We start from the raw sequence: 17,590 nt of genomic DNA on the forward strand, positions 1-17,590 counted from the left end.
TCGCAAACCACCTGCCCAGGGCGGTGCGGGCGGGCCCCGGCGCCCCGAACACGCCCTAGGGTGGAGAGGGAGGCGGCAGCCTCCCCCGGAAGTGGAGGTAGAGGCCGGCGCACCGGGCGGCCAGGTGAGCGTCCCGCCAGGTAGAGGCGCGGCAGGCGGGTCCGCAGGGCCGTGCCAGCCTCCGGGGCGGAGGAGTCTCCCAGCTCTACTTAACCCTTAACTAACCTGGACTCCGGCCCGAGTCACCCTCCCCCCCCTCCCACCCCCACGTCCCATTCCGCGGCCCGGGGTTGGGGATGTCTGGACCCTGCTCCCTCCCCCCACCCCTGCTTCGCCAACTCCTAGCGGCAGGGGGCGGGGGAGGACTTGGCCTAGCGTCCCCGCCCCGCACTCCCCCAGCCCACCCGAGGACGTGGGTGCCGCCGGCCTGGGGGTGGCGCGGAGGGCAGGGCGGGAGGGTCGACCGGTGGGCGGCGCCTCTCCGGGCCCGAGGCCGCTCGGGGCCGGCGCCGCCCTCGGCCTCTCGCCGTCCCTCCCTCCTGCACGCCGGCGCCTCGAGGCTGCGCTTCCTGCGTCCCCATCCCGGTCCCGGCGCGGGCGGTGCGCCCTCTCCGCCACCGCCTCGCTGGGTCGGGACTCCCCGAGCCCTGGGATCACAGCGCCCCGGAAGAGGCAGCCCGAGGGGACGGGGTCGTGGAGCCCCCGGTCCCCGGTAGTGCGACCGTGACCGAGCTGGCCCCGCAGCCGCCCGGGTGAGTCTGCGCCGCAGCGCCTTCCGCTCCGCGGCGCCCGGCGGAGTGAGTGTTGGCTCCCCGCCCGGCCGGGGAGGGAGTCGAGGGCAGGCTGGGTCTGTCTGTCCGTCCGTCCGGGAGCTTCCTGTCCCGGGTCTGCGGCCGGGAGGACTCGGAACCCGCAGTCGCCGGAGCCGCGCCCCAGCGGTGCGGGACCCCCCGCCTCCCGGCATCGCGCTGGCCTCGGCCGGGGGAAGGCGCCCGGCCTCCGGGGCTCCCCGTGGGCGGGGACAGGTGCCCTCCGCCTGGCGGGTTTCGAACCCTTGGCCTCCCCCAAGAGGCACCTTCCACCCGTGCTTAGAGCCGAGCTTCCCAGGAAGTCCCCGGAAACCACCCTGGCGCTGCGCGATGGACCCCCCTTCTCCCATCCCTAACTTTTGTGGAAATCCAGGCTTTTCAGGGATTTCGATTGGAGTGTGTGTTTCACGTACTAGAAAAAAAAAAAAAAAAAAAACCAAAACGGTGAGAAACCGGGCGCGAGCAAAGTGGGGTGAAACTCAGTTTCTTCGCTGTTCAATGCGCATGACTGCCCCTTGGGATGAGGCGGGGGCACTCGTGCCTGGCACATAGCAGGTACTTGCCTGCCGTCCAACCCAGATCTTTTGTCTGCTTCCTGACGGGAGACGTGTGGCCTGGGAGTGCCAAGTCTGGTTGACCGGGATGGTCACCTAGAGAAAGCAAGCTTTCCGTAACCGAGAGGTGGGGGGACAGGGAACCTGGATGTCCTTACGGTTCCCCGGCCGGTCGCTGCCGTGCGGCACCTGTGCACTCTCGGTTGAGCTTGGGTGGCCCCCGGCCAGATCCCTCCAAGCCGCGCGGGTGGTCCGGGCCCTGGGAACCCAGGCTCCGCGGGAGCGGCGGGGGCGGGGCCTGGGTGGGCGGGGCCGCGGCGGCGGGGGCGGGGCCGGGGCCGGGGTCAACCCAGAAGTGCCACTGGAGAGGGGTTACCCTGTAGGGCTGTATTTTGATTTTCGTTCTGCGTGGTTTGTTTGGAGCATAGCTTCTCTAGTTGAAAGGTCGGCTCTGGGACCTGTGAACGGCTTTTGCGCTTTGGAGACTTGTCACACGAGGATCTCGTCCTAAGTTTATAGGAAGACGTGGAATTGGGAAGGAGCCCCTTTCCCTCCAAACACTTCCTCTGCAGCCTGCCAGAGGTACTGCCCAGCCTGGGAGAAAAGGCAGAAGAGAGAGGAAGGGGAGGAGGCTGGCTGTGTATCTGCTCCTCAGGAGGTTCTGTCCAGGGGTTGGGTGATTGGGACCTCCTGGGAGCTGTGCGAGGGCCAGGCCTGCCCCAGGGATGCAGGGCCCAGGGGCCTTAAAAGCTCCCAGCCTCGTGACTGGTAAATGACAAGCATTGCTGGGAGGCGGTGATACAGTCAGGCCCCAGCACTGGCTCACTGTGTGTGACCTGCCTCACCGAGCCTCGGTTTCTTCATCTGTACTCTGGGAATGATGCCCTCCTAAGTGGGACCTTCATGCCTAGCCCCTAGCAAGTATTCTGTAGGAAATTATGTCACAGGGCTTAGACGAGAACAAGAGACAGAAAATAACTCAGGCTGAGGAGGTCCTGCTAAAAAAAGAATGTTGGAATATTGAACAGTGTATCAGTCCCCCAGGGAGAGGGAGGAAGGCTGTCTGGGTAGATGGAACAGCATAAGCGAAGGCCCAGAGGTGTGGAGGTAATGGGGTGTGCTGGGCCTGGAGGGGTGTGCTCAGGCAGTGGCAGGCAGGTTTGTGGGAAGGTGGAGAAAGTGAAGGGAACGGAGCGGCTGGAATGAGCTAGACTGAATAGGCAGGGGGCTGGTCGTTACAGATGGGACTTTCTCATGTGAGCGCCTTGGAGTCATTCAACAGATGGTGACAGAGTGCCTTCCGTGGCCCAGGCACTGTTCTAGGTGCTCGGTATGGATCACTGAACAAGAAAGACGCAAGGGAGTCATTGGATCCCGTTGACATGTGAGCAAGATAACTCTGGCTGTGTGAAGTCACATGAGAGTTTGGGGAAGGCTGCTGGGGGCAGGGGGTGGGAGGAGGCGGACCTCTAGGCTGGGGGCAGTGGGAATGAAGCAGGGGGGGCTGGAGTGGAGACCCACACAGGAGGCGGAGATTAACACGCGGTCTTAACACGTGCCCGCCGGTCAAGAGTGACGTTTGTGGATTTGGTGTGGGGTCCAAGCTGCCAGCCTGTCTTCTACCAGAGAGAGCGGGCGAGTGCCCGGGACCTTGGCAGGGTCCAAGCGCCCCTCCTCCCCCCCTCCCCCCACCTGTGGCTCCCCGCTCCCTGGCTCCAGGAGGCACAGGACCCAGGAGCTTCTGTGTGAAGAATGGCAAAGCTGGAGGCTGAGCCAGGAGCCCGTCTCCTGGGCAACCTGCCTCTTTCAGGGCTCCTGTTTTTCGGGTCATGGTTCTGGTAAATGTTCTCTCCCTCCGTGGGCCTGGCAGTAAAACTGTGCAGAGCCCCAGGGCTGGACAAGGCTGAAGCCTGAAGGGCTTTGGCTCTGGGCCTCTCTTCCCCGGGGCTCCAAATTAAGGTGGAATTCGAGGGACCGAGCAGAGTTTTCTCCCTAAGCGCTAGGAAAGTTCCAGAATGTGGTGAAGGGTCTGCTTCTGGCTCCGGGCTTTTGCTTTCACTTTGGTTGTGAAGTTTGGATGGGTCATTCTTGCCACTGGCAGCTGTAAGAGAAACTTCCGTGTTGGATGGAAGTTACCCTTTGCTTGGAGAGGGACCACACTGTCTTTCACCTGCCACAGGAGGACCCTAGAATGTCTTGGGTGCAGGGGACCACGCTCATTTGATGAGTAAAACTCAGAGTGGGGAGGAATGCCTGGGGGGCTCAGTCAGTTAAGAGTCCAACTCTTGATTTCGGCTCAGGTCGTGATCTCACAGTTCAGTTCGTGAGTTTGAGCCCCACATTGGGCTCCATGCTGCTTGGGATTCTCTCTCTCTCTCCATTTCTCTCTCCCGTGCATTCTCTCTCTCTCTCTCTCTCTCTCTCTCTCTCTCTCTCTCTCTCTCTCCCTCTCAAAATAAATAATAAAAGACTTAAAAAAAAAACTTGAGAGAGGGGAAGGGCACGCAGCCGCAGAACTGGGACAGAAACCCACCTGACCACTCTAGGCTCCTCTGCGTTCTCCCAGGAGGTCTGACCACAGTCAGGTCAGAGACTTGTTTTAGAGCCCAGTTTAGCACAGGTTTGCTGGTTTCTCAGGATCTCTGTCTTGCTTCATATAGAGTCTCACTTCTCTCCAGCCTGGACAGGTGGCCCGCTTGGCCTGTTAACAGTTTTTGTTCTCCTTCTCTTGGATCGAGCCCTTGGCACACTGGCTGCCTCTCCTGGGAGCTCTGGCTCCCCAAAGAAACAGGTTGCTTGTTCGGGTTTCCCCGTTTCAGCCCAGACTGCCCCAAGACCCTGGCCAGAGGCAGCCCTCCCAGGGGCCGTGCTGAGCTCTCCCACTAGCTGTGGCCTCAGACTGATTCTTGACTCCTCCCTCCCCTCAGTCCCAACCCTTATCTCCAGAGGCTGATTGGCCCTGCCTTCCATCCAGAGTTGTTTACTTGGGCTGAGCTGCCAACAGTCCCCTTATTCTCTCTTGCCCTAGATTTATCAGCCTGTGCAGCCCTTAAACCTGAATGCCTGGCTCTTAGAATATCGGAGCCAGAGGGGACTTCAGCGGTCAGAAAGTCTAGTCTGTTTCTTTTACAAGTGGGGAAACTGAGACCCAGGGAAGGGAAGGTGCTTGCTTGAGTTCAGAGCTAGGACTATGACCCAAGTTTCCTGATTTGGGCCCGAATGATTTCCAGGATGGTTCTTGAAAACCAAAACAAACAAACAAAAACAAGACAGTAAAGTCAGAGGAGCCCATCTCCAGAAGCCGCTTTCTCTCTCTGCTCCGCCCTGGCAGGTGTTCTTGGAGGCCACCACCGTGACCTGTCTAGGACGAGCAAATGCTGAGGGCCCTGGAAGACGGGGGAGGGGGATGCATAAGGAGGAGTAGATACCTTGACAATTTCAAGTAGATACCTTGACAATTTCAAACCCGATGGTAACGCCAGGGGGTAAGCCAGTGATGAAGCTTTTTGCTGCCCCTCTAAAAGTTCCCTAGAAGGTACCGCTGGATGGACAGGCTTTTAAAGTTGTTTTCTCCCTTTTAAAGTTGTTTTCTCCCCTGGAGTGCAAGGGAAGTGCATGCCCCTGGTAGAAAACCTGGACGGAAAACCTCGCCATATGCTGGCAACCACTGTTGATATTTTGGTGTTCATGCAGATTTTTTGTTTGCTTGCCTGCTTGCTCTGCTCTTTAATATCCTGGCTTTTCAGTTCATCATCATGACAGGTATTTTCCCCAGTGAGAGTTTTTCCACACCGGTTCTAACCCGCCAGTCTCCCATGCTTCTGCTGTCTGGTGGCCCGAAGGTACTCAGGAGGCCAGCCTTGTGTGGCTCTGTCAGAACACTCCAGCAACCAAAATCTTGTAATGCTATGCAAGTTCTCCACCACCGTGGGATTTCAGGGGGCCATGTCTCTGCACCGCCATGGTGTTTGGGAAAGGGCTCTGTTTACAAAATCGAAAGCAAATATCTCTTCTTAGGGAGCCTCTTAGAAATGGAGGAGGTTAGCCATCCGGGCGGGATGGGTGTGATCCAAAGATTATAGGGGGGAAGGTGAAAGCTTTGTTTCCTCTGTTTCCTGTGATTTTTTTTTTTTTTTTTCCTGTGTTCAGTTTTAACCCAGCCAGGTACTCTTGCCCACTTTTATCACCCCTTGCCCTGAATCTTCCCAGGATTAGGCCCTGGGGTGGCAAGTGCGGGTCCCTGGGAAAATCAAGACTGTGTTTTGTTTGCCTGCCTCTTGGACAGCAAGTATTTCAATGGCAAACATGAGCAGAGAATTTGGTACCCACTCAGGTGACCCAGGTTGGCCACTTCACCTTTGGGACTGGTTCTCCCGGCATCTCTCGGACTCTTAACAGGATCACAGCTTTGCCAATACTAGAAATGATCCGGGAGATCCCTTAGGCTAATGCCTACAGACTGCGGGCGGCAACTAAGTGGGGTTTAAAATCAGTTATGTAGGGGTGCCTGGATGGCTCGGTCGGTTGAGCTTCTGGCTTTGGCTCAGGTCATGATCTCAAGGTCCACATGTGGGAGCCCTGCGTCGGGCTCTGTGCTGACAGCTCGGAGCCTGGAGCCTGCTTTGGATTCTGTGTCTCCTTCTCTCTCTGCCCCTCTCTCGCTCACACTCTGTCTCTCTCTCTCTCAAAAGTCAATAAACATGAAAAATAAATTTTTTTAATAAAAAAATAAAAAATAACTAAGATCAGTTACATAGTTTTCCACTGGCTTTCTAAAAGTGACATAGAAGAAAGCAGACTAGAAAAGAAAGTGCATCCCCTGTCCTGAGAAGTATTCTTTAGTAAGACTGTCACGTGAGGTGACAGTATGTGGACACGCACCGAGTCACCAGATAAATGTATTTCCAGCTGCGTGGTCAGAACCTTGGGCAGAGATGCTGCCGTCCATTGGGTTTCTTTTTTAATTGAGGTACAGTTAACATACAACATTATACGAGTTGCAGGTATACGACACAGTGATTTGACCTTTGTGTGTGTCGCAAAATGATCAACACAGCCAAATTACCATCTGCCACCTGCCGAAGTTCATACGGTGTTACTGACTGTATTCCCCATGCTGGACGTTACACCCCCGGTGACTTATTTATTTTGTGACCTTCTTGATTTTACGGGAAGTACAAACTTCCCCCACCTGACTGCTCTCTCCCCCGAGCCACCACCGCTCTGGTCTCTGTATCCACGAGCCTGGGGTTTGTTTTGTTTTCTTTGTTTTGTTTTTTAGATTCCACACATTTGTGAAATCAGGTGGTATTTGTCTTTCTCTAACTTATTTCACTTTGCCTAATACTCTCGAGGTGGACACGTGTTGTTGGAAATGGCAAGGTTTCATTCTTTCTTAGGGCCGAGTAGTATTCATTTATATGTATCAATGAATATATGTACATAAAATACATACATACATATAAACGAATATATGCATCGCATCTTCTCTATCTACCCACCCACGGATGGACCCTTAGGTTGTTTCCGTGTCTTGGCTGTTGCAAATAATACTGCAGTGAACATATGGGTGCATGTATGTTTTCAAATTAGCGCTGTTTTCTTTGTATACAATACCCGGCAGTGAAATTGCTGGATCATAGGGTAGTTCTAGGTTTCATTTTTGAGGAACCTCCGTCCTGTCTTCCACGGCGGCCGCACCAACTTGCGTTCCCACCACACAAGGGAACAAGGATTCCCTTTTTCCTCCACATCCTTGCCCGCGCTTATGACTTCGCGTCTTTTTGATGACGGCCGTTCTGACAGATGTGAGGTGATACCTCGTGGCGGTTTTGATTCGCATTTCCTGATGGTGAGTGACGTTGAGCTTCTTGTCATGTGTCTGTTGGCCATCTGGATGTCTTCTTTGGAAAAGGGTCTTGGATCGGCTGCTCATTCGTTCATCAGATTCGTTGGGAGTTTCTTTTGTTATTGAGCTGTATGGGCTCTGTATAGATTTTGGATATTCACCTCCATTCAGATAGATGGTTTGCAAATGTCGTCTCCCATTCAGGAGGTTTTCTTTTCGTTTTGCTGATGGTTTTCCGCGCCGTGCGAAAGCTTTCGGTTTGCCATACGCCAATTGTTTCTTTTTGCTTTTGTTTTCTCTGCCTTTGGAGTCAGATCCAAAAAGACGTCGCTGAAACCAACGTCAGGGAGCTTACTGCTTCCGTTTTCTCCTAGGAGTTTTGTGGATTCAGGTCTTACATTCAAGTCTTCAATCCATTGTGAGTTAATTTGTGTATATGCTGTAACAGTCCACTGCTTTTTATGCTGTGATCCCGGGGAACTTGGAATTCTTTGGACGGGTCCCAGAAACAGTCAGGGATAGAGCTGAGTGGTGGGAGGCGGGGCCAGCTGGAAGGAAGCCGCTTACTCATGTTCCAGATATCAGGGGTATGAAAGATTCCTTTAAAAAAGTTCTCTGCCTTTGAAAACAAAATGAAACAGCAAGCTGGAAACCACTGCTTACCTAGCCACCTCAATTCTTAGAATTGAGAATTCTCACGCAGATCCCTCTAAAAAAAAGTCATTTTGGAAGCGAGACTCATTCATTTGAGTGATATTTATTGCGTTCTTTCTACAGGCCAGGGATTCTGGATTTGGGCAGAACATGGTCCATTAGGGAGACATGGTCCCTGCTCTCCTGGAGCTTACTCCTTATTGGGGAGGAATGAGGAGTCTGTAAACTAGGACACAAATCAATGAAATAACAAACCAATAATCATATACTCACAGAACTAAAATACTGGACTCCTTAGCGTTCAGACTCAGTTTACCTTGCTAGACCTGTTGCCGCTTCCCCAACCCTCCCCCCACCAACAGATGGGCAGTAAGGAACAGAACCACTTCCCACTTATCTCCACCTTCCTCCTACACCCCCACCCATGAACTTCGGTGGGTTTTCTCTTTCTATTCCTTCTGCTTTTGTGCCTAGATCATCCTCTGTCCAAGAACAAAACTCCTCAAAAAACAAACAAACAAAAAAACCTCAAACTCTCTTTATTTGGGAATTAGTTTATTTCATTTTATTTTAAAGTTAGGGTTTTTTTTAATTTTTTTAATGTTTATTTATTTTTGAGAGAGAGAGAGAGAGAGAGAGACAGAGCATGAGCAGGGGAGGGGCAGAGAGAGAGGGAGACACAGAACCCACAGAGCCCAAAGCAGAGCTCGAACTCACAGACCACAAGATCATGACCTGAGCCAAAGTCTGACGCTGAACCAACTGAGCCACCCAGGCGCCCCTTATTTTGGAATAATTTTAGATTTATAAAAAAACTCACAAAAATAGTATAGTTTTCCTACATTCCTATGTTCCTATTTCCTGTATCCTCACTCGGCTTCCCCTGGTGTTAGTATCTTACATAACATGGTGTATATCACAAAACTAAGAAATTCACGTTACTACTAGCAAAATGGGTTTATGGCAAGAAAGTTTCATACGTGCTGTGATATAGTTGTCAGCACAGCAGGAGAGAGCATGAAAATGAAGGAGGAGGAGGAGGAGGAAGGGGGGAGGAGAAGAACCAGGAGGAGACGGAGGAGGGGGAGGAGGAGGGGGAGGGGGAGGGAGAGGAAGAGGAGGGGGAGAATGAGAAGAACAATGAGAAGGAGGAAGAGGGGGAGGAGGAGAGTGAGGAGGAGGAGAGGGAGGAGGAGGGGGAGGGGGAGAGGGAGAGGGGTGATGAGGAGGAGGGGGAGGGGGGAGGAGGGGGAGGAAGAGAAATGCCCTTGGCTCATAAGCACGTGGAAAAAAAACAAAAAAAACAACAACAGTCAACCCCATTGTAGTAAAGAAAATACCACTTAATACCGTCTTTCACATATGAAAGTTGAAATGTTTTGAACGCTTCAAAATTTTAGCTTAAAAAAGGAATGCTAATCTTTCACGAGCTCATGGTGGGCACGAGGACTGTCTGAAATGTGTGTCAAAGCCTTAAAAAAACCCAGCAGTTTCAATACTAGGATTTTATTCAGAGGAAACATGACTGTTTAAGGAGTTCGTTTCAATACTGATTTTCTTTTAAGTGTATTTACTTTCTGGAGAGACAGAGACAGAGGAGCGTGAGCGGGGGAGGGGCACAGAGCAAAGGAGAGAGAGAATCCCAAGCAGGCTCCACGCTGTCAGCACAGAGCCCGATGTGGGGCTTGAACCCATGAACCTCGAGATCATGACCTGGGCCGAAATCAAGAGACAGACACTTAACCTGCGGAGCTGCCCAGTCACCCTAATACTGTTATTTTGAAAAATAGCAATAAAATTAGAAACCAGCTATGTGTCTGGCAATAGGAGATTGGTTGGTTATGTAAATTATGAGTCCTCCATGTTCTGGAATATTCCTCAACCACTAAAAGTTACGGTTTAGATGAATACTGATGATGTGCAAAATTGTCCGTTATTTACCAACATTTTAAAAGTTGGGGCGCCTGGGTGGCTCAGTCTGTTGAGCGTCCGACTTCGGCTCAGGTCATGATCCCGCGGTTTGCGGGTTCGAGCCCCACGTGGGTTCCCTGCTGTCAGCGTAGAGCCCACTTCGGATCCTGTGTCCCCCTCTCTCTGCCCCTCCCCCACTTGCACTCTCTGTCTCTCTCAAGAGAAATAGATAGATAGATAAAACTTTGAAAAAAAAATCTAAGAAACAAATAGAATCAGATTGTGACGCCTTTGGAGTCCGGCTTCTTTTACGGAGTGTCGTGCTTTGAGGTTCCTCCACGTTGAGTTACCCCATCCTACGGATGTAGCAAATGTTTGTCTGTTTATCCCCTCACCTGCTGAACGATATCTGGATTGTTTCCAGTTTGGGGTGGTGATGAGTAAGGCCGCTATAAACGTTCTTGCGCAGGTTTTACTGTGCAGGTACGTTTTTCATTTCTCTCGCGCAAATACCAAGGAGTGGGGTTGCCCGCTGTGTCTGGTGAGTGGATCTTTTTTTTTTTTTTTTTTTTTTTTTTTTAACATTTATTTATTTTTGGGACAGAGAGAGACACAGCATGAATGGGGAGGGGCAGAGAGAGAGGGAGACACAGATACGGAAACAGGCTCCAGGCTCTGAGCCATCAGCCCAGAGCCTGACGCGGGGCTCGAACTCCCGGACCGCGAGACCGTGACCTGGCTGAAGTCGGATGCTCAACCGACTGCGCCACCCAGGCGCCCCATGGTGAGTGGATCTTTAGATGAAGTGGCCACACTGAAAAGTTTCATGCTGAGGACCAGGGAGGGGAGGGTGGAAGGAAGTAGCAGACTCTGGCCGAGCTCCTACTGTGTGCCTCTCACAGAGGCAACAGCTTCACACACATGGCCTCGCGTGGTCCCCAGCACAGCCGAGCACAATACGGGCTCTGGCTGCCCCCTTTACAGACGACCCTCAGAAAAGGTGATTACATGTGCTTCGATCTGATCAACAGAGATCTACTCTCTTTGTATTTGGAGGGGGTTTGTGGTAGGAGGCCGTTTAGCCTCCACTCTATGTCTCCCTCCACGTTCCAGCTTTGTTCTAGCATTTACACATCTTCATCACCCCCTGCCTGGTGCAGAGCTGATGGGGCTGAGTGCACACCCCTTGAACTTCCATAAGAAGGTTCTTCCCAGTTCCTACTGCCAGCACCCCGCTGGGTAGGGACCTAATGAAATATGAATAACCCCTCAATCTGGAACTATAATGACCTGTGTTGAAGGAGAAACAGGAAAAACAGTGTCACCCCTCCTTGAGTGATGTTTTGCCTTTCCCCCCTCCCACGTGGGTCCTCCTCTGCCAGGAAGTAAGTTGACCTCTCCCCTGTGGTGATCTGTCCCTGCCCCGTGTCACAGAAATGGCAGTCACAACGGGTTGTGTCTAGTTCTTAACTTAAAGAACTTTTTACTGGCTCTTTTCAGTTAGAAAATTAACTGATTAGAAAAAATTTTTTACACACCATAAAAATGTAAAAAAAAAAACCACAAAAACCTCAAACGCCGTAAAAGGGATAGCCAATGGAAAAATGTAAACCTCCCGCTCATCTCAGACCCCCAGTGCCTTTCCTCAGAGATATAGCCACGGCTCGCGGGTTTCTTGTACATGCTTCCAGAAATTCCCTGTGGGTGTAAGATGCTTTTAAGTGTTGCTTTTAGATGTTCACGTGTTAAGAGTTGTCAGGATCGTTCTGAAATTGTTGGGACCTCTGAAACATGTAATCACTCATAGCAACGTCCTCAGATTGCCTTTGAGGACCCACCAGCCACCTGAAATCTTACGGCAAACCGTCTGCCTCTGCGTTTTTCTCTGGGGCGTCAGTAGCTTTCATGAGGGTCTGTGCACACACACGCGCGCACACACACACACACACGAAGAAACATGGCTTACCTAAAAAGGCATGGTGAGCGGGTACGAGAGAGGCAAGCTTTTACTGATAGAAAGTAGTTAAATGTGTAATTAGCTGGGGGGCGGATACGAGCTCCAAATTTCTGGATCGCTGGTGCCTGGTTGTGTGGATGGAAGCTGATGGAACCTCCGATTGGACAGTTTCGTCCCGGGCTAAGGGGGAACTGTGCCTGGCTGAGCCAGAGCCGTGAAGTTCACGGGGTTCTTCAGCCCTGCGTGTTTCTACTGACTCATTGCCTGTGGGGAAGTGTGCTGGCAGCTTTAAAACAACACGCGTATGCTCTTGCCCCGGATGGAGTTATCCATTTACTGGGAACTTCTCACAGGAGGACACACATTTGCTTCCTACGAGAGGATTTCAGGCTGAGACACATTCAAAAAGATTTTAGGGAAATTCCTGGCAGCCAGAGCCACGTCTGGTTGATGATGAGTGTCAGGAATGTTTTGGGGAAATGTCCTTCGTGGGGTCAGTACTCTTTTTTTTTTTTTTTTTTTTCAACGTTTATTTACTTTTGGGACAGAGAGAGACAGAGCATGAACGGGGGAGGGGCAGAGAGAGAAGGAGACACAGAATCGGAAACAGGCTCCAGGCTCTGAGCCATCAGCCCAGAGCCCGACGCGGGGCTCGAACTCACGGACCGCGAGATCGTGACCTGGCTGAAGTCGGACGCTTAACCGACTGCGCCACCCAGGCGCCCCAAGTGGGGTCAGTACTCTTGATGGAGTTGTGGGGTGGCCCCGAAGGAGGCAGATCCTGGGTCGGCTGCAGGGAGGGAGGGTCTGACCTTACAAGGCATTTCCAACGTTAGTATAAAGGTACACAGCAGTTGTGACAGTTACCAGCCTAAGCGTTTTGCATGTAGTGACACGTCACTCGCAAATCACCCTCGCAAGAGTTCAGTGGCATGGGGAAACTGAGGCAGGAGTAGGCTAGCTACTGTGCAAACAGCCTCACATCTCAAAGGCTCAAGACAGTCGGGTCACAATGTAGCCTGCTGGGTGGGGAGGGTGGGGACTTCGGGGACATAATCATTCAGAGACCCAGCCTCCTTCCATCTTCAGTGTGCTTGGATTCCAAGGGCTTGATGAGCTAATAACACCACCCACTAGCTGTGGAGACGGGGTTTAAACCCAGGGAGTCTGGCTCCAGAGTCTGTGTTCTTAACTACCACACTCTAGTGACAAACGAGACCACTGCTGTTGAGCTCGATGCACCTGCTGTGCCACCTCGGAACTGGCAGGTAGGGAGACGCGCTGGTGTTCTGGAGAACATTGGCACCTCGTTGCAAGGGATCAAGCTTTTCTTTCTAAGGAGTGAGATGGGTAAACCTCACAGACGTTTTTACCTCGTCTTCTGCACGTAAAGATGAAAGCATTTGCCCCCCCAAATGTCTGCACCCCAAATAAACCTGTATCGGCTACGTTGCTGCCTGGGACGCGGGTCTTTCCGCCACAGACACCATCCCTGCAGAGCCGAGTGCCCCAAATTGCTGCTTGTTGTAGGGAGGAGGTTTCGCTAAATTTCGGCGCCCTCGTTCACACGTGTTTCCCCAGTTGAAGTGCCTTCTTGTGGAAACAACCCAAACGTCCCACATGAAGGCCTGGACGAGACTGTGTGGTACGTCCACGCACGGGAATGCCACGTGGCTGTGAAACGTGGCGGTGATGGGGACCTTGAGCATCATGGAAAGACAACTCTAATCTAATATTGTAAAAAGGCAGAGTATAAAGGCGGTGAATTTTTTAGCTTTAAAAAAGACACAAAGGGGATAAAAATCTGGATAGCGACCATTTCTAAATTTCCTATAGAGAAACATGTATTATTTTGTATTAAAGTTACAGATTTACGTACAAGCACTGGCCCTCAGGACCTCAAGTGACATGGGCACCGGCCGAATTTCTCCTAATGAGGAGGACAGTTTTAGGATTTTGTGAGGATTGAATGATCTATGTGGAAAAAGTACTAAACACACAGTAAATGCGCAGTATGTTTCTAGATTCTGCTATTGTCGTTATCACTTTAAAAAAATCTTTCCATTCTAGGGGCGCCTCGGCGGCTCAGTCCGTTAAGGGTCCCACTCTTGGTTGCAGCTCAGGTCACGATCTCACGGTTTGTGAGTTCGAACCCCTCGCTGGGCTCTGTGCTGACAGGGAGGAGCCTGTTGGGATTTCTCTCTCTCCCCCTCTCTGCCCCTCCCCTGCTCGCACTCTCTCTCTCTCTCTCTCTCTCTCTCTCAAAATAAATAAATAAACTTAAAACATTTTTGAAATCTTTCCATTCCAATAAACTCACTCCAAATCCAAAGGAACCATTTCCAGTAGCCTGGGGCCGGCTGGGGGAGGGGGGCTTTATTGCAACAGGCCTGGGGGTGTGGACCTGGGAGCGGGCCAGTCTACACACCCTTCCCCGCCCCCCCCCCCTCTGCTGCAGGGCAGGGTAAAGCCGGGTGCCTGAGATACTGCTTCTAAGTGGAGACCAGGGGCCGCACTGGCTGACGTCTGGTTTCTGTCTCCTGCACAGAGAGATTAAGTCAGTGCTCTGGGCCTAATGGCATATTGGCTACAAGTTTGGATTCTGGGTCAGACTCCCTGGATTCCACATCGATTAAATGGGGAGACTAGTAATGCCACCTTTGGAGGGTTGGGGTGAGGGTGATATGGCGGTTAGCACAATGTCTCAATAAATGCCAACGTTCGCGGGCATAAGGGGAGGCCTCGGAAATTCACACAACATAAAATTACATGAGTAACATAATACCATATACATTTCCAGAACCTTTTCATCATCCCGGGCAGAAACGGAGGAGGAAGGCTTTTTAAGTGCCTACACGCGTGAGTGGTTCTTCAACTTTAGCACGTGTCAGAAGCTCCCCAGAATTTTCTGATGCAGTAGGTCTGGAGGGCTGGGGCCCAAGAACTTGCATTTCTAACAGGCTCCCAGGGGCGCTGATGCTGGAGGTCCAGGACCGCACTTGGAGAACCACTGCCCGAGATGGAAAGGTCTGCGGGCAAGTGTGGGTGATGACCTCGTTCGGGCTGAACCTAGAACACTGGGCCACTGCGACCTGTGGAACTGGGGATTTGTGATAAGAATTAGATCTTACACGGTCATGGCGGGGGGGGGGCGGGGAGGGGGGGTTCAGAAGTGAAAGTGACACAGGAGCTGAGGGCCCCGGATGTCCAGCCACCAAGGTGAGACCTGTGTGAGCCACAAGTCTCCCTGTGGAGAAGGCTGTGGGCAGCTGTTGCCAGTGGGTGCCCAGCAGGTGTCCAGTGACAGGCCTGGGGACACTGTCGGTCAGTGGGACCAGCGGTCAGAGGGAAGAGCTGGACACGGATCAGACAGCAGGACCGGCTCAAACCGGCTGGGCCACGTGGCGCCCGCCCATCACTGCGTCTTCCTCGCGAGTGCAGTTTCCTCCCAAATTTCCTACAAATTCCTCTCCTGGCCACTTCTAACCTTGAGCCAAGACGGAGGGGGATTCTGGGGACAGCAGTTTCAGCTTAACCGAGTTGACACAGCCTAGGCTGCCATAACAGATCATTCAGCCTTTGCCACGGGGCTGCCTCTCTGAGCCCGCGGGGGGTTTGTCGGGGGCTTGGCTGTGGGCTCTCCCTGCAGGACCTCTGGCTGCTACAGTTGTGGCCCACCCCAGCGATGCTCTGCTCAGATCATCAATCAGCAGGATCAGAACTCCCCATGGGGCGCCTGGGTGGCTCAGTCGGTTAAGCGTCCAACTTCCACTCAGGTCGTGATCTCCTGGTTTGTGGGTTCGATCCCCTCGTTGGGCTCCGTGTGGACAGCTCAGAGCCTGGAGCCCGCTTCGGATGCTGTGTCTCCCCCTCTCTCTGCCCCTCCCCCACTCACACCCTGTCTCTCTCTGTCTCCCTCTCACTCTGTCAAAAAAAAAAAAATTAAAAAAAAAATTTTAAAAAGATAGACTACCCAACTATGATAATCAAAACAGTATGGTACTGGCACAAAAATAGACACAAAGATCAATAGAACAGAATAGAGAGCCCAGAAATAAATGCACCCACTTTTATGTTCCATCTATGTCAAAGCTGGCAAAGAATGGACAATGGGAAAAAGACAGTCCCTTCCACAAATGGTGTTGGGAAAACGGGACGGCTACATGCCAAAGAATGAAACTGGACCACATTCTTACACCCTGCACAAAACTTGAGGCGCCTGGGTGGCTCAGCTGGTCGAGCATCTGACTTCAGCTCGGGTCGTGATCTCACAGGTCGTGAGTTCAAGCCCCGCATCGGGCTCCGTGCTGACAGCACGGAGCCTGCTTAGGGTTCTGTCTCCTTCCTTCTCTCTCTGTCCCTCCTGCACTCTCTCTCTTAAAATGAGTAAATAAACTTGAGAAAAATAAAAAGCTTCTGCATAACAAAGAAAACCATCAACAAAACAAAAAGACAACCTGCTGAACGGGGGAAGACATTTGCAAATGACATATCTGGGTAAGGGTTAGTATCCAAAATATATAAAGAACGTACACAACTCAACACCAAAAAACCAAGGAATCCAATTTAAAAATGGGCAGAGGACACGACTAGACATTTTCCCAAAGAAGACATACAGGTGGCCAACAGACCAGGAAAATACGCTCACCACCACTCATCATCAGGGAAATGCAAATCAAAACAATAATGAGGTATCACCTCACACCTGTCAGAATGGCCAAAAATCAAAACCGCAATAAATAACCAGGGTTGGTGAGGATGTGGGGGGAAAAAGGAGGCTTCGTGCACTGTTGGTGGGAATGCAAACTGGTGCAGCCACTGTGGAAAACAGGATGGAGGCTCCTCAAAAAATTAGAGAGAGAATTACCACGTGATCTGGTAATTCTGCTACTGGGTATTTACCCAGAGAAAATGGCAACACTTATTCAAAAGGGTATATGCACCCCTGTGTTTGTTGCGGCATTATTTAAGGTGGGTGCAACTTAAACAAAACGAATAAAGAAAAAAAGGGACACACCAAGAAACAGACATTTAACTACAGAGAACAAACCGATGGTTCCCAGAGGGGACGCTGGGGGGGGGGGGGATCGATGGGGGAAATAGGTGAAGGGAATTAATGAAGAGCACACTTGTCATGATGAGCACTGAGTAACGTGCAGACTTGTTGAATCACTCTGTTGCACACCTGAAATGAATATAACACCGTATGTTAATTACACTTGTTTTTTTTTTTTTAATTTTCTTCAAAAAAATAGCAGTTGCTCATTTCTTCATTGGGCAAATTTCACAAATTCCATCTTTTTTTTAAGTGTATTTATTTATTTATTTTGAGAGAGAGACAGAGCAAGCAGGAGAGGGGCGGAGAGAGAGAGAGGGAGAGAGAGGAAGCATCCCGAGCAGGCTCTGCACCGTCAGCACAGAGCCCGATGCGGGGCTCGATCCCACAAACCGTGAGATCGTGACCTGGGCCGAAACCGAGAGTCAGACGCTTAACTGCCTGAGCCACCCAGGTGCCCCACAGCCGAATGGTTCCATCAAGATCATGCCAGCCTCCAGGCCTGTTTCAGCTCAAAACTCTTTCTTAAATCTGGAATCTCTGAAGTTTTCTTGGAACATTTCCATAACCGTCTTTCCTTTTCGGTGACATTCCTGACATCCAGTGAATTTTGGGGGTCTGCGCCATAGAATGGACTACTTTTCCAAGAAAGCAAGCTGGAAGGTTTTGCAATGTCTGCTGCTCCTCCGCGCATCAAAGCAATGCCTCGTGGGCCAGGCTGCTTGACAAAAGGACCCTTGGCTTTGAAATAGGCTTTTAAAGAAGCCGTTATTCCCAAAGCAAGCATGAGCACCCAAATGG

At 51.6% G+C, this 17,590-nt stretch overlaps 1 protein-coding gene across 5 annotated transcripts in view; it reads left to right on the forward strand.

Moving 5' to 3' along the window:
- The first annotated feature begins 402 nt into the window (after positions 1 to 402).
- Positions 403 to 17,590, forward strand: part of TMEM51 (transmembrane protein 51) — a 53,800-nt gene continuing 36,612 nt past the window's right edge. For 2 of the 5 annotated variants that reach the window (XM_043573808.1, XM_043573809.1), the window contains exon 1: positions 1,779 to 1,945. The gene's annotated coding sequence lies outside the window, so the exon portion shown is untranslated. Of the gene's footprint in view, positions 753 to 1,778; positions 1,946 to 17,590 lie in introns of those variants that run through there. The other 3 variants (XM_043573810.1, XM_043573811.1, XM_043573812.1) reach the window with 3 other exon arrangements.

This window comes from Prionailurus bengalensis, chromosome C1, assembly GCF_016509475.1.
Source record: "Prionailurus bengalensis isolate Pbe53 chromosome C1, Fcat_Pben_1.1_paternal_pri, whole genome shotgun sequence".
Classification (NCBI taxonomy): domain Eukaryota; kingdom Metazoa; phylum Chordata; class Mammalia; order Carnivora; family Felidae; genus Prionailurus; species Prionailurus bengalensis.